Source organism: Nansenia antarctica (genome assembly GCF_963989245.1).
Source record: "Nansenia antarctica genome assembly, chromosome: 2".
Taxonomy (NCBI): domain Eukaryota; kingdom Metazoa; phylum Chordata; class Actinopteri; order Argentiniformes; family Microstomatidae; genus Nansenia; species Nansenia antarctica.
In genome coordinates, this window is record NC_137675.1 from 87849502 (window position 1) to 87874845 (window position 25344).

General features: G+C 48.1%; 1 pseudogene across 1 annotated transcript; it reads left to right on the plus strand.

Annotated features, from left to right (window-relative positions):
* LOC308150833 (adenylosuccinate lyase-like) lies at positions 1-25344 on the plus strand (annotated as a pseudogene). Its single transcript has 11 exons — positions 1-39; positions 4402-4481; positions 6742-6913; positions 7439-7485; positions 8619-8709; positions 13930-13999; positions 14674-14842; positions 15309-15399; positions 20344-20433; positions 24607-24783; positions 25258-25344. The product of its transcript is annotated as an adenylosuccinate lyase-like (transcript).

Consider the following 25344-nt stretch of genomic DNA (forward strand, 5'->3'; position numbering starts at 1 on the left):
ATGCACCACTACACCCCCGAACTACACTACTACGCCCAGGTAACTACACTACCCATGATGCACCGCTACACTACTACGCCCAGGTAACTACACTACCCATGATGCACCACTACACCCCCGAACTGCACTACTACGCCTCTCTTCCTGTCTGTCCAGGGCCACCAGAGTGTTTCCCAACCCTCTCCTCGGGGCACTCCAGCCGCACCACACATTTGATCTGTTCCACCACCAGCACACCTGATTCAACTAATCAAGTACAAAGCAATTATGGTTTGTACTTGATTAGTTGAATCAGGTGTGCTGGTGGTGGAACAGATCAAAATGTGGAGCGGCTGGGGTGCCCCGAGGAGAGGGTTGGGAAACACTCACCGCACACAGACACCCAGCCATGGAGGGACCTCCGGACGACGAGCACATGAAGTACCGCTCGCCGCTGGTGTCCCGAGAGGCGCCAATTTCACCAGCTTTCACCTTGTTGACATACTTTATTTGTGCTTACTTTATGTACTACAACAGCAATTCTCTCTGAAAGCAAAAACAACTAAGAAACAAACAAACAAAACCCCAAAACATTGCGACCATCAATGAGGTCCCTATCACGTTTCCTGCTCTAATTATAGTCCCGGGGACCTTTTGAATGAACAGGACTTGTACTATTATAACCAGACGTTTAAACAAGCTGTCAGCAGGCTTCCCACGGGTCCTAGTAGGAATCCATGAAAGTTTGTGAATTTGAGAAAAACAAAACGTTTTTGAAAATGGACATGGGTCATTGAAAGTGCTTGAATTCCCCTCTGTCTCTCTCTCTGTCTGTCTCTCTCTGTCTCTCTCTCTCTCTCTCTTACTCTCTGTCTCTCTCTGTCTCTCTCTGTGTCTCTGTGTCTCTCTCTCTCTCTCTCTCTCTTACTCTCTGTCTCTCTCTGTCTCTCTCTCTCTCTGTCTCTCTCTCTCTTACTCTCTGTCTCTCTCTTTCTCTCTCTCTGTGTCTCTCTGTCTCTCTCTGTCTCTCTCTCTCTCTCTCTCTCTCTCTCTGTGTCTCTCTCTCTCTCTCTCTCTCTCTCTCTCTCTCTCTCTCTCTCTCTCTCTCTCTCTCTCTCTCTCACTCTCTCTCTCTAAAATATATATATTCCAAAAAAGTGTTTTACTTAATTCTAGAGACCATCTAGTGTTCAAGCCTCTACATTCAAAAGCCTCTCTTTTTAATTGTTGTCTGTGAGCAGAGAGTTGTAGTTACCTATTATATAAATTTTCATCTAGATCTGTCTCAAACTATGCTGTGTTGGGTCCTTGAGGCAATTGAGTCTTGAAAGTCCTTGAATTTGACGTTTCAGAAGGTCTGGGAACCCTGTGTCAGATGTTGGGCTACATCGACATTTACATTGTTTCAGACATTTAGCAGACGCCTAATTCCAAAGCGACTTACAATCGATACATTTGACTAAGCAAGTGAGGCAGGGGGAGGCAGGCTAGGGGAGGCAGGGGGAGACAGGCTAGGGGAGGCAGGGGGGAGGCAGGGGGGAGACAGGCTAGGGGAGGCAGGGGGGAGACAGGCTAGGGGAGGCAGGGGGGAGGCTAGGGGAGACAGGGGGGAGGCTAGGGGAGGCAGGGGGGAGGCTAGGGAGGCAGAGGGGAGGCAGGGGGGAGGCTAGGGGAGGTAGGGGAGACAGACTGGGGGAGGCAGGGGGGAGACAGGCTAGGGGAGACAGGTGGAGGCTAGGGGAGGCAGGGGGAGACAGGCTAGGGGAGGCAGGGGGGAGGCAGGGGGGAGACAGTGGAGGCAGGGGGGAGGCTAGGGGTGGTAGGGGGGAGACAGGTTAGGGGAGGCAGGGGGGAGGCTAAGTGTTAGCAGCCCGTCTGTCACATGCAGCAGCTCGTCTGGTCTGGACACACACACACACACACACACACACACACACACACACACACACACACAGGACCACCTCGCTGACTGAGGAGGACATCTGAGCCTGGCCTTCGCCTATTAGTAGCCGTGTGTGTGTGTGTGTGTATATATATACACTAGTCTACTTGTCATCTAATCACTCACATGTTTTGTGTGGATATCACGCGAGCAAAAATTTGAAAGTGTGTGTGTGTGGCCTCAGGGCATCTCAGGTCCTGAAAAACACAGCTGATTGTGTGGAACTCTCTGTACGTTCCTGATCAAGGGAACATCAATGTAACAACTGGAGAAGTTACCACCATCACCAGACACACACACACACACACACACACACACACACACACACACACACACCCCTCCATAATTGTGTGTGTGTTGGAGTTGGTTAGGTTATGGGGTGTGTGTTTAAAATAGTCAGTGTAAAATGTTTAAAGTAATAGGAGACAGACCCTGAGTGTTAGGCTTCTCTCTCTCTCTCTCTCTCTCTCTCTCTCTCTCTCTCTCTCTCTCCCCCTCTCTCCCTCTCTCTCTCCCTCTCTCTCCCCCTCTCTCTCTCTCTCCCCCTCCTCTCTCTCTCCCTCTCACTCCCCCTCCTCTCTCTCTCCCTCTCTCTCTCTCTCCCCTTCCTCTCTCTCTCTCCCTCTCCCTCCTTCTCTCTCTCTCTCTCTCTCTCTCTCTCTCTCTCTCTCTCTCTTCTCTCTCTCTCTCTCTCTCTCTCTCTCTCTCACTCTCTCTCTCTCCCTCCCAGTAAGTCCATGTCCAGTAACGTGATCATAATTCTGTGACAGGTCTTGTTTGGCGCTCCTTGTAACTCTGTCCTTCAATGTCACATGACTGTTCACCGACACCAAGCCCCTCCCCCCCCCACACACACACACAGACACACACACACACACACACACAGACACCCCCCCCCCCCCACACACACACACAGACAGACACACACACACACACACACACATTTTGTTGCATAGTTGAGGAGTTAGATTTCCCTAAACATTCCTTTGCACCGCCTACGGCTGTATTCTGTGTACACGACAAATAAACGTAATGATTTGATTTCTCTCCTCCTCCCCTCTCCTCCTCCCCTCCTCTCCTCCTCTCCACCCTTCTCCTTCTCCTCTCCTCCTCTCCTCCCCTCCTCTCCTCCTCCTCCTCCTCTCCTCCCCCTCTCTCTCTGTCTCTCACACTCTGTCTGTATCTCTCTCTCACTCCGACCCTCTCCTTCCTCCCCCGTCCTCCTCTCCTCTCCTCCACCATCTGCTCCTCCTCCTCCACCTCTCCTCTCCTCCCCCCCCTCTGTCTCTGTCTCTCACACCCTGTCTGTATCGCTCTCTGTCTCTCTCTCCCACTCCTCTCCTCCTCCCCCCCCTCCTCCTCCCCCCCCCTCCTCCTCCCCCTCCTCCCTCCTTATGTACCCCGCATAAGGCACTCAGCCCTAAAGCCTGGTACACACATAAAGATTTTCTAAATCTTAACAGATTTTTTTATCTGAGAGGGACCCCTCACATGAAGATAAAAAAGTCATGGATCGAACAGTTTTGATCGTATTGTGTGTGGTGTGCTCCGATATTCCCAATACAGCACACCACATACATAAAGGTCTGTCCTACGACAGTCTAGAGTCTCGTCCCCCAAGCCAGAAATCTGGTGTGATCAGGGTAGTAGTACCCTGACTGACCTGTAGAGGCAGCCATGTGCGACAGGGCAAATAAAGTGCAGAAGAACGAAAAGAAGAAGACGCGTCAGTCAGCTCGCTTCTTGATTGGCTACATTCCATTCCACGTCACAATCGGACTCGGGAGTTGATAATTTCGCCCACACACAAGAGGACTTTTGATCGTAAATATTGAACACGTTTAATATTTACGATCGTCGGCCCCGACCATTTTCTGAGCTGATTGTCGGGAGAAATTGACTCAGGATAATCTTTAGAGCCATCCGATAATCGGGCGTTTGCTGTCCTTGGTCGGAAGGGGGAAAATCGGGCCAAAATCGGCCAGATTATCTTTATTTGTGTACCAGGCCAGATTATCTTTATGTGTGTACCAGGCCAGATTATCTTTATGTGTGTACCAGGCCAGATTATCTTTGTGTGTACCAGGCCAGATTATCTTTGTGTACCATGCCAGATTATCTTTATGTGTGTACCAGGCCAGATTATCTTTATGTGTGTACCAGGCCAGATTATCTTTATGTGTGTACCAGGCCAGATTATCTTTATGTGTGTACCAGGCCAGATTATCTTTATGTGTGTACCAGGCCAGATTATCTTTATGTGTGTACCAGGCCAGATTATCTTTATGTGTGAACCAGGCCAGATTATCTTTATGTGTGTACCAGGCCTGATTATCTTTATGTGTGTACCAGGCTTAAATTACTCCAGGGAGACTGTCCCTGGAATCTCTTACTGAAAATCGCTTTGGGCAAATTCTCAATTCTCAATTCTCAATTCTCAATTCTCAAAGCTGATGATCTTTGACCTTTCTTCTCCATAGCTGGCCAGAGTCATCGACAGACTGTCCAATTTTGCGGAGAAATACATGGACCTCCCTACCCTGGGCTTCACACACTACCAGTGAGTTCTGCGCGCATCTCACAGGCCTCGTTTTCAACATGACACATTTTACTCTTCAATGTAGCTGCCTTGTCAATGCAGCTGCCTTGTCAATGTAGCTGCCTTGTCAATGTCTGCTGCCTTGTCAATGTCTGCTGCCTTGTCAATGTCTGCTGCCATGTCAATGTAGGTGCCATGTCAATGTCTGCTGCCATGTCAATGTAGCTGCCTTGTCAATGTCTGCTGCCTTGTCAATGTCTGCTGCCTTGTCAATGTCTGCTGCCTTGTCAATGTCTGCTGCCTTGTCAATGTAGCTGCCTTGTCAATGTAGCTGCCTTGTCAATGTAGCTGCCTTGTCAATGTCTGCTGCCTTGTCAATGTCTGCTGCCTTGTCAATGTCTGCTGCCTTGTCAATGTAGCTGCCTTGTCAATGTAGCTGCCTTGTCAATGTATGCTGCCTTGTCAATGTCTGCTGCCTTGTCAATGTCTGCTGCCTTGTCAATGTAGCTGCCTTGTCAATGTATGCTGCCTTGTCAATGTAGCTGCCTTGTCAATGTAGCTGTTTTGTCAATGTCTGCTGCCATGTCAATGTCTGCTGCCTTGTCAATTTAGTTTAGTTTATTAGTTTATTATATCGAGGACAATCCTAATACATGAACCATATAAAATACAGTAAAAAAGGCAGCGTTAGCCTAGTCGGCTAATTTTCAGCTGAAGTCCCCGGCCAGTTGCAACATGGCATCCTGAAAAGTAACGTCATTAGTTAAAATAAAACATTTAAATATTCTAAGAACACGTGGCTGAGACAAGGTACCCCAACATCACATTTGACAAAAAACACACGTAAGCAAGCTGAGGTGATTGAAGGGGCTACAACAAACACCACATACACACTTATGGGGGCATCGACATTTCAAGCACATATAAGCCACAGGACAATTACAGGCCACACAACATTAAGCACTTACAAACAGCAATACATTAAACAAAACAAAACATACAAAAAAAAGGCATTATGGGGAGGCAGCACAGAGAGGGATTAATGAGGACAAGTATAGTTCTGTGTCAGCCAGGCTTTCATGTGTGTTGTGAAGGTGGAGTAAGTATGTATGTCTTTGAGTTGGTTGGGTAGTGAGTTCCAGTTTTCTATTGCTATCACTGAGAAGGATTGCTTACTGAAGGTGCTTTTCCTGAATGGAACTATAAGGTCGCCACGAGAGGTGCTTCTGGTGGGCCGTAAGCTGTGGTCACGCTGGTTTATGAAAGAGTTAAGCGGGGGAGGAGCTTTGTTATGCAGAATTTTATGGATGAGACAGATGTTTTTGTATTTGATGGTGTCTTCCCAGCTAAGGTATTTACATTTGTCTAGGATGGTACAGTAGTGTGTGCTGTTGGGCTTCTGGTTCATGACCTTAAGGGTCCGCTTGTATAGGGTGGCTAATGGCTTTAGGGAAGTGCTGTATGCATGGCCCCAGCTTGTCAAACAATATGTGAGGTGCGACATAATTGATGCGTCCATGAATAGTCTGGCAGCACTCATGGTCAGTGAGCTTCTGATGTACCTGAAGTTTGCCAGGCCAAACTTCACCCTACCAGACACTTTCTTGATGTGCTCTTTGAAAGTCAGGTTTGAATCAATGATGATCCCTAAATATTTGAACGACGGAACTATACTAATGTTTTGCCCTGAAATGGTTATGTTTGCCGTGGTCATATTGTGTTGTTTGGAGAAGAACATTCCTGTAGCTGCCTTGTCAATGTCTGCTGCCATGTCAATGTCTGCTGCCTTGTCAGTGTAGCTGCCTTGTCAATGTAGCTGCCTTGTTAATGTAGCTGCCTTGTCAATGTCTGCTGCCTTGTCAATGTCTGCTGCCTTGTCAATGTGTGCTGCCTTGTCAATGTCTGCTGCCTTGTCAATGTCTGCTGCCTTGTCAATGTAGCTGCCTTGTCAATGTCTGCTGCCTTGTCAATGTAGCTGCCTTGTCAAACAATGTCCGCTGAGTAGGGGAGTGCGGGGTATGTTGTCACACACTGTCTAACATTTACTGGGCACAATCTCTTCTCTCATCTTCTCTCTCCCTCCCTCCCTCTCTCCCTGCCCCCCTACCTCTCTCCCTCCCTCTCTCTCCCTCCCTCCCTGCCTCCCTACCTCCCTCCCTCTCTCTCACTCCTTCCCTCCATCCCTCTCTCTCTCCCTCCCTCCCTGCCTCCCTACCTCCCTCCCTCCCTCCTTCCCTCCCTCCCTCCCTTCCTCTCTCCCACCCTCCCTCCCTCCCTCCAGGCCAGCCCAGTTAACCACGGTAGGTAAGAGAGCCTGTTTGTGGCTGCAGGACCTGGCCATGGACATGAGGAACCTTCAGCGAGCCCGCGACGACCTGCGTTTCCGGGGGGTGAAGGGGACCACGGGCACCCAGGCCCATTTCCTGCAGCTGTTCCAGGGGGACCATGATAAGGTGAGCACCATTTTAGTTGTTTTTTTGGGGGGGGGAATTTTTGTTTGTTGTTTTATCTTTAATTGTGGTGAGTCAGTGCTTGGCTTCTCTCAAACAACAATACTCTCTCATACTCTCATGCTACACCTTAACTGTCCCTCCTGAAGACCTCCATCTCTTCAGGCTACACCTTAACTGTCCCTCCTGAAGACCTCCATCTCTTCAGGCTACACCTTAACTGTCCCTCCTGAAGACCTCCATCTCTTCAGGCTACACCTTAACTGTCCCCCCCTAAGACATCTACCTCCCCTCTACCCCCCTGTACAGTTTCTCTACTTAAATAAATGAATAATTGTTATTATTAATTCTTCCTTCTAGCATTGTGACTGGTCAATGGCCCCCCTGAAAAAAGCAGCAATTAGTTTTTCTGATGATGACTAGATGACTAGATGGATAGATGATTCACTCACATAGACAGATGTACTTTGGGTAAAGGCGTCTGCTAAATGTCTAAAAAGTAAAAGCGTGTAACTGTGTCTCCTGCAGGTGGAGCTGCTGGACCGCCTGGTCACTGAAATGGCCGGCTTCACTAAGTGAGTTCCTCTCACGCCTCTGGGGGGTGTTCCATCAATGTCGCTGAAGGGAAATCCAGGCTTTTTAAAACAAATTTGTCTTATTAACACTAGAACAGCCGTGCCCTTTTTACTACTAAATTACCCCCTCTTTACAATGCTCAAGCTGCCATTTACACACAACAACCACTAGTTGGCCTCCTTTTAAGTTAGCCTGCTTCCTACACAGAAGAACAGCAAAATATCTTCATACTAGCTTATCCTGGTGTGATTTAGAACATGTAAGGATACTGGGTGGTAGAACGCACATATCTAGGACGAGTCATGAAAGGAGGGTCCTGAAATGTGATAGAGTGCAAAGATATAGCATGTTTCTTTACTCACAGACACTTATTTACTCAAATGACCCCTCATGTGTGCTAGTAGTAATAGAGAATAGCTTTATATTGTTTATGTTGTTTTAGAATATTATATTATATATGTTTGGACTATTTTAACAGTATCCTTTCTGGTCTTCCGAAGAACTCTATTGGCCAGCTGCAATTAGTCCAAAATGCAGCAGCGAGAGTTTTAACCAAAACAAGCAGACGAGCTCATATAACTCCTATTTTAGAAACTCTACACTGGCTTCCTGTTAAGTTCAGAATAGATTTCAAGATCCTTCTGCTTGTTTATAAAGCTCTCACTGGCACAGCACCAGAATATCTGAAAGGCCTTTTGCTAGCATATCAGCCCAATAGAGCTCTCAGGTCTTCTGCTAGCATATCAGCCCAATAGGGCTCTCAGGTCTTCTGCTAGCATATCAGCCCAATAGAGCTCTCAGGTCTTCTGACGCTGGTTTTCTCTGTGTACCACATGTACAAAAGAAGAGATTTGGTGAGGCTGCATTCTCATTTTATGCTCCAGATTGTGACTCACTGGCAGTTTACATTAGGGATGCAACCTCAGCACATATGTTCAAGTCAAGACTAAAAACCCATCTTTTTAATATTGCCTTTAAATGACTAAATAATTAAATGATGATTTATATAATGATTAAAGCACTTTGAGCTGCAACGTTTGCAGGAAAAGCGCTATACAAATAAAATGTATTATGATTATGATTGTTATTGTTATTATTATTAATATCTAGTTTGTGGTCTTGTCCTCGGCAGGGCCTACCTGGTGACAGGTCAGACGTACAGTCGTAAGGTGGACATCAACTCCCTGTCTTGCCTGGCCAGCCTGGGAGCCACGGTCCACAAGGTGAGACCACCCTCAGGTGAACTCTGCCACATAGTGGTCCTATAGTAGTATGGCAGGGAGGAGGTCTGCCACATAGTGGTCCTATAGTAGTATGGCAGGGAGGAGGTCTGCCACATAGTGGTGCTATAGTAGTATGGCAGGGAGGAGGTCTGCCACATAGTGGTCCTATAGTAGTATGGCAGGGAGGAGGTCTGCCACATAGTGGTGCTATAGTAGTATGGCAGGGAGGAGGTCTGCCACATAGTGGTCCTATAGTAGTATGTTCGCAGGCAACGAGTCTACAGTAGTGCAATGTCTATACTCACTACGCGTTGTGATTGACAGTGTCCATACTCGCTACGCCAGTGTCCATACCCGCTACACCAATCAGATGGCAGAGCCGGGTATAGACATCCCAATCAGATACCGGTTTGACTGTTTGTCCAGCCTTCAGCACAGAGGTTTGACTGTTTCAATGAAGACAGTCACGCCTTCAGCACAGAGCGAGCTGAGCAGAAAAGCGATCAGACTCTAGCCTTCAAAACGAGTGAGTAACTAAGTCATTTTGATATAAATTACTACACACTGTGTGTGTACTTATTCTTTTAATAAGTCAAAGTATTTCTGTGTAAATGAAGCGATGTCCTTCACGAAGCATGCTAGTTAGCGCGTTAGCTAGTTCTTTTCACTCCGAGCAGTGTCGACACCTGAGTGTCGACATCGATGGGGGTCTCCAATCGACTCCATTCAAAGTGATTTACATTCCCTGTCCTCTCCCCTGTCCGGACACATTTGAATTTTCACCGTAAGCCCCGGTAAGGCGACGTTATTAACCCGCAAAGAGTGTAACCCGGGGACCGTCTTTGTCCGCGAATAACACCTACCGCGGACAAAGACGGTGCCCGGGATACACTCTCTAACACCGGCTAGGAAGGGGGTAAAAATACAAGACTATGCTGGATAACTCCACCATCAGTATACGGTCAGTTTGAGCCATCAGGCATCATTCTGGCACCCCGGGAAGTAATGTTTTGAACCCCGAGAGCATGCATATATGTCTATCCGAAAATAGTACACTCTCCTCGGCCACTGCACGCGCCTACAGCACCGTGTATTCGGCACGGTTCTTTGCCGGTGTGAAAGCCCTATCCTATACCTCTGCCTCTCCACTCAATTAATCCTTTATTCATTCATTCATGTATGAATCCACCCATTAGTCCATTATGGACAGTGCGCTAGTTATGGGTGATTGTCAAATGTTTCAGATGTACACATGATTGGTGAAGATGATATGTACTGTCTGTCAGACCATATATCTTTTTTTTTATTCTGGCCCAATATGATTTTCTCTCTCTCCTCCTCTCTCACCCTTATGTCTCTCTCTCCTCCTCTCCTCCTCCTGTCTCTCTCTCTCCTCCTCTCTCACCCTTATGTCTCTCTCTCCTCCTCTCCTCCTCATGTCTCTCTCCTCCTCTCTCACTCTCATGTCTCTCTCTCCTCCTCATGTCTCTCTCTCCTCCTCATGTCTCTCTCCTCCTCATGTCTCTCTCTCTCCTCCTTATGTCTCTCTCCTCCTTATGTCTCTCTCCTCCTTATGTCTCTCTCCTCCTCCTCTCTCTGGTAGTTCAAGGATGAGGTGGTGAAGGAGGTGGTGGAGAGGATGTGTAATGACTTCTCTGGCCAGTGCTGCACCCACAAAGCTGCACCCACAAAAAGAAAAACATGTGGAGACAATGCCAACCCAACTCAACCCTACTTGATGAAGACAGGAACCACAGGCAACCGGTGAAAATCACAAGCATATGGGCTACCATGTCAGGTAAAATAGTCTTACTGAAAGACCTTGTATTAAAAATATTGATGGGAATCTATAGCCTGTATACCTTAATACTTGATGTCTTTTATTTTCAGAGAATCCACAGCTCCTGTTTGAAGGGACCGTGTTCCTGCCACTCCACAGAGAAGATCCCCTGACAGGCTGTGAAGAGTAGGGAGCTTCTCTTCCCACCCTCAGCCATCACTGACACCCTCCTGTTCCTACATCATAAATGTTTTTGGGAACCACGCCAACTTGTTGGGATAGGTATGAAGTCAACTGCCACCAATGGGCAATACTGTGAAATTGTTAATAAAAGAGTAGTCCACAACATCAGGAACACATGCTACCTGAAGAATAGGTTTCTCCACTCTCATATGGAGTAGGGCTGCCACAAACGATTATTTTCATAGTCGACTAGTCACCGATTATTTTAACGGTTAGTCGACTAATCGGATCATAAATTACAGCTTATCGCACAATTACTCAATCGCTCTTATTTAGCTATCATCTTCTAAATCAGCTTCTAAATTTAGCTTGAAGTTGTTAGTTGTTGTTGTAGGCATGTGCTAACTAAAAATAAAGACAATTAAAATGATTGTTCACTCAAAAATAGATATTTTAATGAACTTTGCAGATTTATTTCTGGCATCACTTGCATGTAATGTAATGTAAAGAGTAGTAGAGGGTGCAAACTGCTGAGTAAAATGAGGTAGGCTAGGCACTAGGCAACCAAAATAATACAAAAACAAAAATAAATACTTGTACAGAGTACAAAAGTTTTGCTTTGCATTACTCATCTCATAGTAGAACGCGCCTTCTTAGCACTGTAACGTTAAGACAACATTTTTAGCTATTTGATAAGTATCGCTTTGATGACAACGTAAAATAATGTAAGAAGGCTTTTAACGTAACGATATCGTTAGCCAATAACAAGCTAACTAGCTTACCGAGACGAGCCATCGTCTGCCTCGTCATCTGCCACAACGTGCTTCCTTTTTAGATGCTCGCGCATCATAGACGTGCTGCCATGATAAGCGAGTTCAGCTTTGCAAATTTTACATTTTATATTCTTTTTTTCAACGTTGTGGTTGAAATGCTCCCACACTTTAGAGGTACGAGGACAGGAAGACATTTCTCTGTTTGTTTTTCCGGGGAAGTCACGTGTGCCCCGGATGACCGACACTGCGCAGTGCGCATGTACATCAAAGACACTGGGAGACGCTAGCCAGTGGCAGCTTCAGGGAAGAAAAACGAATGCTTATCGAATGAAATGAATGGTCTTTATTGTCATTGATATAGTACAGGTACCAAACAACGACATTTGGGAGGGGGGGCTCCCCTGGTGCTAGGCAAAAAAAAAAAAAAAAAAAAAAGCTTATTTCAGCTCCAAAAAAACATGCGACTACGGCGATTACCAAATATGTCGGCGACGATTTTGGTAGTCGACGTCGTCGTGATTAGTCGACTAATCGTGGCAGCCTTAATATGGCGTAACTCTCCCATGTCACACTGTGATGGTGGTCATTGTAGTCTGTCTGGGATGGAGGATGTCAGTGTAGTCTCTTTCAGAAGGACAGTTTAGTCTCTCTGTGGTGGAGGGGAATCTTGGGGGAGTTGTTACACAACACATTCTTGTTTATTTATTTATTTGTATTTTACATAATTAGAGTTAGTAGATTTGTGACAGCCCCCCAGTGTGTCTGAATTGGAGTCCTAGTATACTGTACTTCCAAATGGTTTAGCATGGGGGGTCAGGTTCAGTACTAGATTTGGGCAGAGGTCCAATAGTGTCCTACCTACAAAAGGTTTTGTACATATAATCATTTTGTTCATATAATAATGTTGTACACATGAATGAATGAATGAATGAATAGTTTAATGACCACACGACCTAGGTCGGTGGAATTTGTTTTCGGTACAGCTCAAAAAGCAGTGTCAATAAACATACACACATTTTACATGACTATTACATGGACATGAAACACACATAACCACAAGACAAGACAGAACATATTTACAATTTACAATTTATACAGTGCAGTGAGTCAGGTATTGAGAGTCCTTAATCATCATAATCATTTTGTTCCTATTTATAATAGTTCCTGCAATTTCCTGTAAATGTCTATCAATTAGTAATCCACATTATGATTATGTATTTGTGTATGTTGTTTTTTAAATAATAAAATGCTGAGACAATACTATGACATTCATTGTGTTCTTCATATTTCCAAGACATCTCAAGACATCTTAAGACATCTTCATATTTCTGTGTGAATAAATGTAAATAAATGGCATTTAGGAAAAGACAAAGCACTCTCACACAAGTATACTTTTGATAAAATAAGCTTTATTTCAATGCCGGAAAATCAGTCCAATAACATGTGAATAAATGTAAATAAATGGCATTTAGGAAAAGACAAAGCACAAGTATACTTTTGATCAAATAAGCTGTATTTCCAAGCAGGAAAATCAGTCCAATAACATCGCTAAGTCTGTTATTGTTATTGTTTGTTCCAGTGATTAAGCCATAGACGGTACTTAGTAACACATGGCTACTTGGTATGCAGGAGATCTCATCTGTCACTCACGGCCAATGTCGCCACCCCTTTATTCCTTGAACCTCCCACGTCAGGTGATGCGACTGTCTGCTCTATTATCCAATCACGTCATCAACAATTGCACTCCGATACGACGGACCCCCCAGGGAGGAGGTCTGCCACATAGTGGTCCTATAGTAGTATGGCAGGGAGGAGGTCTGTCACATAGTGGTGCTATAGTAGTATGGCAGGGAGGAGGTCTGCCACATAGTGGTCCTATAGTAGTATGGCAGGGAGGAGGTCTGCCACATAGTGGTGCTATAGTAGTATGGCAGGGAGGAGGTCTGCCACATAGTGGTCCTATAGTAGTATGGCAGGGAGGAGGTCTGCCACATAGTGGTCGTATAGTAGTATGGCAGGGAGGAGGTCTGCCACATAGTGGTCCTATAGTAGTATGGCAGGGAGGAAGTCTGCCACATAGTGGTGCTATAGTAGTACGGCAGGGAGGAGGTCTGCCACATAGTGGTCCTATAGTAGTATGGCAGGGAGGAGGTCTGCCACATAGTGGTCCGATAGTTGACCAGTGCTCCCTCTCTCTCTCTCTCTCTCTCCCTTTCTCTACCCCCTCACTCTCTCTCCCCCCCCCCCTCTCTCTCTCTCCCTTTCTCTACCCCCCTCACTCTCCCTCCCTCTCCCCCTCTCTCTCTCCCTCCCTCTCCCTCCCTCTCTCTCCCCCTCCCTCTCTCTCCCCCCCCCCTCTCTCTCTCTCTCCCTCTCTCTCTACCCCCCTCCCTCTCCCTTTCTCTCTCCCCCCCTCACTCTCTCTCCCCCTCTCTCTCTCTCTACACCCCTCACTCTCCCTCCCTCCCCCTCCCTCTCGCTCAGATCTGCACTGACATCCGTCTGCTGGCCAACCTGAAGGAGATCGAGGAGCCTTTTGAGAAGGAGCAGATCGGTGAGTCCCTCAGTCCAGTGATTTAATATGTTCACCTGGTTTCACTCATTAATATACTCACCTGGTTTCACTCATTAATATACTCACCTGGTTTCACTCGTTAATATACTCACCTGGTTTCACTCATTACTATACTCACCTGGTTTCACTCATTACTATACTCACCTGGTTTCACTCGTTAATATACTCACCTGGTTTCACTCGTTAATATACTCACCTGGTTTCACTCATTAATATACTCACCTGGTTTCACTCGTTACTATACTCACCTGGTTTCACTCGTTAATATACTCACCTGGTTTCACTCGTTACTATACTCACCTGGTTTCACTCATTACTATACTCACCTGGTTTCACTCATTACTATACTCACCTGGTTTCACTCATTACTATACTCACCTGGTTTCACTCATTACTATACTCACCTGGTTTCACTCGTTAATATACTCACCTGGTTTCACTCGTTACTATACTCACCTGGTTTCACTCGTTAATATACTCACCTGGTTTCACTCATTACTATACTCACCTGGTTTCACTCATTACTATACTCACCTGGTTTCACTCATTACTATACTCACCTGGTTTCACTCATTACTATACTCACCTGGTTTCACTCGTTAATCAGGGTATCCGCGGGAAAATCAAGACCCATGCGGTCCCTCCCCCCCCAGGTTCCAGTGCCAAGCGTTACAAGCCTAACCATTACCAGCCTAACCATTACCCCGTGCGGTCAGAGAGGTGCTGCAGCCTGGCCCGTCACCTGATCGCCCTGCTGGCCGACCCGCTGCAGACCGCCTCCGTGCAGTGGCTGTAGAGAACGATGGACGACAGCGTTAACAGGTACCACACACACACACACACACACACACACACACACACACACACACACACATCCTGGAGAGAACCCTGGACGACAGGGTACCACACTCTCCTTCTCTGTCTGTCTCTCTCTCTCTCTCCCTCTCCCTACCTCCCTCTCATCCCTGTCTCTCCCTCCCTCCCTCGGTCCCTCCCTCTCTGTCTCTCTCTCTCCTTCTCTCTCTCTCTCTCTCTCCTTCTCTCTCTCTCTCTCCTTCTCTCTCTCTCTCCTTCTCTCTCTCTCTCTCCCCCCCTGTCTCTCTCCCTCTCTCTCCCTCCCTCTCTCCCTCCCCTCTCATCCCTCTCTCTCTCTCTCTACAGGAGGATCTCCCTCCCTCCCTCTCATCCCTCTCTCTCTCTTTGTCCTCTACAGGAGGATCTCTCTCCCTCCCTCCCTCCCTCCCTCCCTCCCTCCCTCTCATCCCTCTCTCTCTCTCTCTCTCTACAGGAGGATCTCTCTCCCAGAGTCGTTCCTGACTGCAGACATCATCCTCAGCACCCTGCATAAAATCACCGAGGGCCTGGTGGTCTACCCCAAGGTAACCACGACAACCCCCCCCTGGTTACCAGGCACCACGGCAACCCCCCCTTTAGTTACCAGGTCACACAACAACCAGGAGAAGGTTCTTTAACCTGTCAGCTCCCGTCCTAACCCCACTCTACCCCCCCCCCCCCATACAGTTTCTCTACTGTAAATACAGGGCTCCCACGGGTCCTTGACATCCTTGAAAATTTGCGGAAAAAAAATCAAGGTCTTAAAAGTTTTTGAAAATAAACATGAGTCATTGAAAGTGCTTGAATCCCCCTCTCTCTCTCTCTCTCTCTCTAAAAAAAAAATGTATATATTCAAAAATGTTTTACTTAGCTCGTCAACTAGTAAATAAGTCTATTGCTTAACTTTACACATATTTCACAATATGTTTATTGTTTTGCTGTGCTGTGGTAGAGAAGGCAAGAGACCATCTAGTGTTCTACACATTCAAGCCTCTCTTTTTAATTGTTGTCTGTGAGCGGATAGTTCCTATTATATAAATGCTCATCTAGATCTGTCTCAAACTATGCCGTTGTGTTGCGTCCTTGAATTTGAGGGAATTGAGTCTTCAAAGTCCTTGAAAGGTGCTTGAATCTGATGTTACAGAAGGTGTGGGAACCCTGTAAATAAATAAATAATTATAAATAAATAAATAACAAAATCTTTAAAAAAAATCTTCTAGCATTATGACTGCCAATGGCCCCTGGTCCTAGGCCTGGTCTAACCCTGGCCCTGACCCTAGCCCTGGTCTAACCCTGGCCCTGACCCTAGCCCTGGTCTAACCCTGGCCCTGACCCTGCTCCTAGCCCTGGTCTAACCCTGGCCCTGACCCTGACCCTAGCCCTGTTCTAACCCTGGCCCTGACCCTGCTCCTAGCCCTGGTCTAACCCTGACCCTGACCCTGCTCCTAGCCCTGGTCTAACCCTGACCCTGCTCCTGCTCCTAGCCCTGGTCTAACCCTGGCCCTGGTCCTGACCCTAGCCCTGGTCTAACCCTGGCCCTGACCCTGGTCCTAGCCCTGGTCTAACCCTGGCCCTGACCCTGGTCCTAGCCCTGGTCTAACCCTGACCCTGGTCCTAGCCCTGGTCTAACCCTGGCCCTGATCCTGACCCTAGCCCTGGTCTAACCCTGGCCCTGACCCTGGTCCTAGCCCTGGTCTAACCCTGGCCCTGACCCTGGTCATAGCCCTGGTCTAACCCTGGCCCTGACCCTGGTCCTAGCCCTGGTCTAACCCTGGCCCTGACCCTGATCCTAGCCCTGGTCTAACCCTGACCCTGGTCCTAGCCCTGGTCTAACCCTAGCCCTGGTCTAACCCTGACCCTGCTCCTAGCCCTGGTCTAACCCTGGCCCTGACCATAGCCCTGGTCTAACCCTGGCCTTGACCCTGCTCCTAGCCCTGGTCTAACCCTGGCCCTGACCCTGCTCCTAGCCCTGGTCTAACCCTGGCCCTGACCCTAGCCCTGGTCTAACCCTGGCCCTGACCCTGCTCCTAGCCCTGGTCTAACCCTGGCCCTGACCCTAGCCCTGGTCTAACCCTGACCCTGGTCCTAGCCCTGGTCTAACCCTGGCCCTGACCCTGCTCCTAGCCCTGGTCTAACCCTGGCCCTGACCCTGCTCCTAGCCCTGGTCTAACCCTGACCCTGACCCTGGTCCTAGCCCTGGTCTAACCCTGGCCCTGACCCTGCTCCTAGCCCTGGTCTAACCCTGGCCCTGACCCTGCTCCTAGCCCTGGTCTAACCCTGGCCCTGACCCTAGCCCTGGTCTAACCATGGCCCTGACCCTGCTCCTAGCCCTGGTCTAACCCTGGCCCTGACCCTAGCCCTGGTCTAACCCTGACCCTGGTCCTAGCCCTGGTCTAACCCTGGCCCTGACCCTGGTCCTAGCCCTGGTCTAACCCTGGCCCTGACCCTGGTCTAACCCTGGCCCTGACCCTGGTCCTAGCCCTGGTCTAACCCTGACCCTGCTCCTAGCCCTGGTCTAACCCTGGCCCTGACCCTGCTCCTAGCCCTGGTCTAACCCTGGCCCTGGTCCTAGCCCTGGTCTAACCCTGGCCCTGGTCCTAGCCCTGGTCTAACCCTGACCCTGGTCCTAGCCCTGGTCTAACCCTGGCCCTGACCCTGCTCCTAGCCCTGGTCTAACCCTGGCCCTGACCCTAGCCCTGGTCTAACCCTAACCCTGACCCTGGTCCTAGCCCTGGTCTAACCCTGGCCCTGACCCTGCTCCTAGCCCTGGTCTAACCCTGGCCCTGACCCTGGTCTAACCCTGGCCCTGACCCTGGTCCTAGCCCTGGTCTAACCCTGGCCCTGACCCTGCTCCTAGCCCTGGTCTAACCCTGGCCCTGACCCTAGCCCTGGTCTAACCCTGGCCCTGACCCTGCTCCTAGCCCTGGTCTAACCCTGGCCCTGACCCTAGCCCTGGTCTAACCCTGACCCTGGTCCTAGCCCTGGTCTAACCCTGGCCCTGACCCTGGTCCTAGCCCTGGTCTAATCCTGGCCCTGACCCTGGTCCTAGCCCTGGTCTGACCCTGACCCTAGCCCTGGTCTAACCCTGACCCTGGTCCTAGCCCTGGTCTAACCCTGACCCTGCTCCTAGCCCTGGTCTAACCCTGGCCCTGCTCCTAGCCCTGGTCTAACCTTGGCCCTGGTCCTAGCCCTGGTCTAACCCTGGCCCTGACCCTGCTCCTAGCCCTGGTCTAACCCTGGCCCTGACCCTAGCCCTGGTCTAACCCTGACCCTGGTCCTAGCCCTGGTCTAACCCTGGCCCTGACCCTGGTCCTAGCCCTGGTCTAACCCTGGCCCTGACCCTGGTCCTAGCCCTGGTCTAACCCTGGCCCTGCTCCTAGCCCTGGCCCTGGTCCTAGCCCTGGTCTAACCCTGGCCCTGACCCTGGTCCTAGCCCTGGTCTAACCCTGGCCCTGCTCCTAGCCCTGGTCTAACCCTGGCCCTGGTCCTAGCCTTGGTCTAACCCTGGCCCTGACCCTGGTCCTAGCCCTGGTCTAACCCTGGCCCTGCTCCTAGCCCTGGTCTAACCCTGGCCCTGGTCCTAGCCCTGGTCTAACCCTGGCCCTGGCCCTTGTCCTAGCCCTGGTCTAACCCTGGCCCTGGCCCTTGTCCTAGCCCTGGTCTAACCCTGGCCCTGCTCCTAGCCCTGGTCTAACCCTGGCCCTGGCCCTGACCCTGGTCTAACCCTGACCCTGACCCTGCTCCTAGCCCTGGTCTAACCCTGGCCCTGACCCTAGCCCTGGTCTAACCCTAACCCTGACCCTGGTCCTAGCCCTGGTCTAACCCTGGCCCTGACCCTGCTCCTAGCCCTGGTCTAACCCTGGCCCTGACCCTGGTCTAACCCTGGCCCTGACCCTGGTCCTAGCCCTGGTCTAACCCTGGCCCTGACCCTGCTCCTAGCCCTGGTCTAACCCTGGCCCTGACCCTAGCCCTGGTCTAACCCTGGCCCTGACCCTGCTCCTAGCCCTGGTCTAACCCTGGCCCTGACCCTAGCCCTGGTCTAACCCTGACCCTGGTCCTAGCCCTGGTCTAACCCTGGCCCTGACCCTGGTCTTAGCCCTGGTCTAATCCTGGCCCTGACCCTGGTCCTAGCCCTGGTCTGACCCTGACCCTAGCCCTGGTCTAACCCTGACCCTGGTCCTAGCCCTGGTCTAACCCTGACCCTGCTCCTAGCCCTGGTCTAACCCTGGCCCTGCTCCTAGCCCTGGTCTAACCTTGGCCCTGGTCCTAGCCCTGGTCTAACCCTGGCCCTGACCCTGCTCCTAGCCCTGGTCTAACCCTGGCCCTGACCCTAGCCCTGGTCTAACCCTGACCCTGGTCCTAGCCCTGGTCTAACCCTGGCCCTGACCCTGGTCCTAGCCCTGGTCTAACCCTGGCCCTGACCCTGGTCCTAGCCCTGGTCTAACCCTGGCCCTGCTCCTAGCCCTGGTCTAACCCTGGCCCTGGTCCTAGCCCTGGTCTAACCCTGGCCCTGACCCTGGTCCTAGCCCTGGTCTAACCCTGGCCCTGCTCCTAGCCCTGGTCTAACCCTGGCCCTGGTCCTAGCCTTGGTCTAACCCTGGCCCTGACCCTGGTCCTAGCCCTGGTCTAACCCTGGCCCTGCTCCTAGCCCTGGTCTAACCCTGGCCCTGGTCCTAGCCCTGGTCTAACCCTGGCCCTGGCCCTTGTCCTAGCCCTGGTCTAACCCTGGCCCTGCTCCTAGCCCTGGTCTAACCCTGGCCCTGGCCCTGACCCTGGTCTAACCCTGGCCCTGACCCTGCTCCTAGCATAGATTACACTTCCCTATGATGACTGATGGACAGATGACTCACTTACTTTAGTCAAATGTATTTGTCCTAAGCCGCGTTGGATAAAAGCGTCTGCTAAATGTCTGAGATGTGGATGTCAATGTTGGCTTATGATGAAGTAGAACGCTGTTGCAACTGTCACACTCACATTTCTTCTGTATCTCTCTCTCCCTCTCTCTTTTTTTTTTTACTATCTTTCTTTCTCACACACACACACACACTGCTTGATTCCTTTCTCATCTCCCTCCCTCCCTCTCTCTCCCCCCCTCATCTCCCTCCCTCTCTCTCTCTCCCCCCCTCATCTCCCTCCCTCTCTCTCTCTCCCTCCCTCTCTCTCTCTCTCTCCCGCCGCCCTCCCCCCCTCATCTCCCTCCCTCTCTCTCTCTCCCTCCCTCTCTCTCTCTCTCTCCCGCCGCCCTCCCCCCCTCATCTCCCTCCCTCTCTCTCTCTCCCCCCCTCATCTCCCTCCCTCCCTCTACCTCCTCCCTCCCTCCCTCTCTCTCTCTCTCCCCCCTCATCTCTCCACCCTCCCTCTCTCCCTCCCCCCTCCCTCCCTCTCTCTCTCTCCCACCCCCCTCTCTCTCTCTCCCCCCCCGACCCCCTCCCTCCCTCTCTCTCTCTCCCGCCACCCTCCCTCTCTCTCCCTCTATCCCCCCCTCCCAGGTGATAGAGAGACACATCCGTCAGGAGCTGCCCTTCATGGCCACAGAGAACATCATCATGGCCATGGTGAAGGCAGGCGGCAACAGACAGGTACACACTGCCCCCTAGTGGTGCTAACAGGACTTGTCATGTTATTACTATGTCGTCTATAACCAGTGGTGTAGTCTACGTGATACGCAGGACTACGCCATATACCCACTAGGAAAGGCCAAGGATTTCCGTATACCCACTTCAAAATGTGCGAGGATACGTAACAGCTTTTTGTGACAGAACTTTCACACTTTCATTCATAAAGTTCACCCCGTCTGTGTTACGAAGCACTGACTTCGGACTTTCTGACATGTTTGTTAACACATTTTTTTTATTTTTTATTTAACCTTTATTTATACAGGTAAAAAACAAGTGTGACCTGTTCACAGGCATACAACATCCACCACAAACAAATACAATAAAAAACCTGGCCTACATAGTCTAAAACTAAACTAAAACTACATAGACTGTTTTAGACTAGTTTTAGTTTTAGACTATGTACTTTTAGTTTAGTTTTAGATTATCTTAGACTGTTTTAGACTAGTTTTAGTTTTAGACTAAGATAATCTAAAACTAAACTAAAACTAGACAGCTAAAGATCTAGGGACAGGGAGGGGTCAGTAATGGGCAAAAGGTAGCGGTCTAAGCACTGGCCGCTAGTGCATGCTGCCCACCGGGGCCGGGGTTCTTATCCCGGCTCGCCAGATCCAGATATGGCCGAGGCACACGGGAAGCGGCATATTGGCCGGCCGCTTCCGAGGGTGGGATAGGAGTATTTCTGGACTAGGATCCGTCGCGCAACACCGCCCCCGTCTGGTGCTGGAGTAACGGTACTGGGCTCGAGGAGCCAGTCAGCCTAGTCTGCCTGGCGGCCTCCTCTGGGACTGCCGGCCACGGGGTCGGGCGGCGGATCCTTCGCAATAGGCAGGGGATAATTGGATGCTAAGTTGGGTTAAATTGGCTACCAAATTGGGTGAAAAGGGGGATAAAATCTGAAAAACAAAACAAAAAAAACAAAAAAGTAATGGGCAAAAGGGAGGGTCAACTTAATTGCAAGAACAAATCATGGACTCGCACTGTATGTCTCTCAGCAAGAGCTTGAAACTGGAAAGAGGGATCAGATGAGACAGTTTCAGACTCTGCTGTAAAAACGACATAACCAGTCGTTCAGAATGCTCTCAATTATGTGTACAGTATTTCCCCTACAATTGCCTTGGGGGGGGTGGGCCAGACCTAAGTAAAGACATTATCTGACTGCATTGCCCACAGCAACCCAATATTCAATTAGAATGATGTCATGAATTGATATGAATCAATGTATACCTCCTTATTAAATTATAAATACTCTGGTTGATTAATATTTGCCTTGTGGTTGACAGCAAAAGAGGGAGAGAGGAGGATAGAGAGGGAGAGAAGGAGAGAGAGCAGGATGGAGTCAGCACACCAGAGAAAGAGAGAGCAAGAACCAGGTGAGAAAGTGGACAGGTAGTCAAGACCACATAAGTAAGTAAGCCTTGAGAACCGATGGTTCTGGAGCCTAACGGCCCATAGGGAAGGAGCCTATCTCCTGTTTCCGTAGCGTGAGGCGACTTGATGTACAAGTCCACCCCCTGGACATGACGCTGGTATGTCGCAGGGTCTTACCCCCCCAATCCAACCCTTAATGCTGAGCTTTCTTCCCTTTCTACCCACTAGAAAACACTAGACTACACCACTGTCTATAACTATTGTGTAATAACCATGTAATAACAATGTTGTGTATAATAACCGTGTGATGTAATAACCCTGACAGGACTGATGTAATAACCATGTGTAATAACATGTTATAACAGGACTGCCATGAGAAGATCAGGGTGCTGTCTCAGGACTGTAATAACCATGTGTAATAACAATGTAATAGCCATGTGTAATAACCATGTGTAATAAACATGTAATAAACATGTGTAATAACCATGTTATAACAGATCAAAGGTAGCAGAAAAAAAATACAAAACGTACAGAAATAAATTAACTAGTATAATGAGATACAATAAAAAGGAATATTATAATAAACTATTGGAACAACACAGAAGTAATACACAAGGTACATGGAAAGTGCTAAACAGCATAATTAAAAAGGGTACAAAAAAATCGGACTATCCAAATTACTTTAATAAAGATAAACTAAACATAACTAAACCAAAAGAGATTGTCGATGAGTTTAATGATTACTTTGTCAATGTTGGCTATAACTTAGCAAATGAAATTGTGGACCCGATAACGAAGGACGTTGTAGACGAAGATATTATTGATATAAACACCAACACCATATTTCTGAAGAAAATTGAAGAGAAGGAACTGATTGATGTGGTAACCAAATTTAAGAATTAAAAAATCTACAGATTGTAATGACATAGATATGAGACTAGTAAAAAATATTATAGAATATATTGCAAAGCCACTGACTCATATCTGTAACCAATCATTTCAAACCGGCATATTTCCCAACCTAATGAAAATAGCAAAGGTCATTCCTATCTACAAAAATGGAAACAAGCACAGTTTTTCCAATTATAGACCAATTTCTCTCCTTCCTCAGTTCTCAAAAATATTAGAAAAACTGTTTGTAGTAAGACTGGACGATTTTATAGAAAAACAAAACCTACTGAGTGACCATCAATTTGGATTTAGAGCAAATCGATCCACTACAATGGCAGTGATGGAATTGATTGAAAAAATATCCACAAAAATTTAAAGTAAAGATTATACTGTAGGGATATTCATAGATCTAAAGAAAGCATTTGATACTATTGATCATAGATTATTAATAAGAAAACTTGATAGATATGGAATTAGAGGGATAGCAAATTTATGGATTAGAAACTATCTTGATAATAGACACCAGTATGTACAAATAAACAATGATAAATCTGAACTGCTAAGGGTCACATGTGGGGTCCCACAAGGTTCAGTGCTGGGTCCAAAGCTGTTTATTCTATACATCAATGATATTTGCAATGTGTCCAAGTTGTTAAATTTTGTTTTGTTTGCAGATGATACAAATTTATTTTGTTCTGGCAAAGATTTGGAGCAGCTTCTGGATACAGTGGAAACGGAACTAAAAACTATAAAACGATGGTTTGACACAAACAAGTTGTCATTGAACTTAGAAAAAACTAAACTTATGATATTTGGAAATCGAAAAATAAATAGTCAAGTACAAATCAAGATAGATAATGTTGAAATTGAAAGAGTTTATGAAAACACATTTTTGGGAGTTGTTATAGACCACAAACTATGTTGGAAAACACACATAAACTACTTAAAGACTAAAATATCAAAGTCTATTGCAATACTGCATAAAACGAAAGACATACTTAATCCAAATTCATTACACATATTGTACCGTTCTCTAATAGTTCCATACATAACCTACTGTGTGGAAGTGTGGGGAAACACATACAAAACAATCACAAATCCAATTTATTTACTACAGAAAAGAGCTATACGAATTATAAACAGAGCTGCCTATCAATAACCAACTAACAAATTATTCATAAACACCTATGATCTCAAATTTAAAGAATTAGTGGACTTCAAAATGGCACAAGTAATGTATAAAGTAAAAAATAAGATGCTTCCAGACTGTATCCAGAGACTATTTCAAGTTAGACAGAGTAATTATGAACTCAGAGGAATATGTATGTTTATGAAAACAAAGATTAGAACAAATGCAAAACAAAGATGTATAACAGTTAAAGGAGTTAATTTATGGAATACTTTTGAAAAGGAAATGAAAATGTGTAGTACATTAAAAGGATTAAAAAAATTATTTAAAAATAAGATGATTAACAAGTATAAAACAGAGGTTTAAATATATAATTAGTTTTTTTTTTTTTTTTTTTTACTTTTTGTTGACATGCGTAAGTGACATTTTGTTTATAAAAGTTTCAATGTTTTGATTATGCATTCATGGGGGGTCATGCATACATGTAACAAGGGTAGGCGCAATAAGCCACGGCTTCAGCCTACACCTTTTTGGTCCTGATGTTATAAATTGTGACTATGTACATTTTCCTATATCTGTATTGTGAATTGTATAGGGGACCAAAATAAACATTCTCAATCAATCAATAACAGGACTGCCATGAGAAGATCCGGGTGTTGTCTCAGGACTGTAATAACCATGTAATAACATGTAATAACCATGTAATAACATGTAATAACCATGTGTAATGACATGTGTTATAACAGGACTGCCATGAGAAGATCCGTGTGCTGTCTCAGGAGGCGGCGGCGGTGGTGAAGCAGGAGGGCGGAGACAACGACCTGCTGGAGCGCGTCCAGGGGGACCCCTACTTCCTGCCCCTCCTGCCCCAGCTGGACGCCCTGCTGGAGCCCCGCACCTTCATAGGCCGCGCCCCCCAACAGGTAGACCACACCCCACCCCACCCCACCCCCCATTACTGGTCTACCTCCTCCTCCATCCTTGTCACTACCTCTCTAACTCTCGACCCCCTCCTTTCTCTCTCTGTCCGTCCCTCCATCTCTTTCCGTCCCACCCTCTCCCTCCTTCCCTCCCCCCCTCTCTTTTTCTCTCTCTCTCTCCCGCCTCCCTTTCTCCCTCCTTCCCTCCCTCTCTTTCCCACCCTCTCTCCCTCCCTCTCTCTCTCTCTCCCGCCTCCCTCTGTCCCTCCTTCCCTCCCTCTCCCACCCTCCTTCCGTCCCTCCCTCTCTCCCTCTCTCCCTCTCACCCTCTCACCCTCTCTCTCCCTCTCACCCTCTCTCATCCTCTCTCTCCCTCTCACCCTCTCTCACCCCTCTCTCCCTCTCACCCTCTCTCTCCCTCTCACCCTCTCTCATCCTCTCTCTCCCTCTCCCTCTCTCATCCTCTCTCTCTCTCAGGTGACGAGGTTCCTCTCTGAGGAGGTGCGCCCCCTACTGGAGCCCTACAAGGCCAAGATGGACCTCAAGATCAAGCTGGAGCTTTAA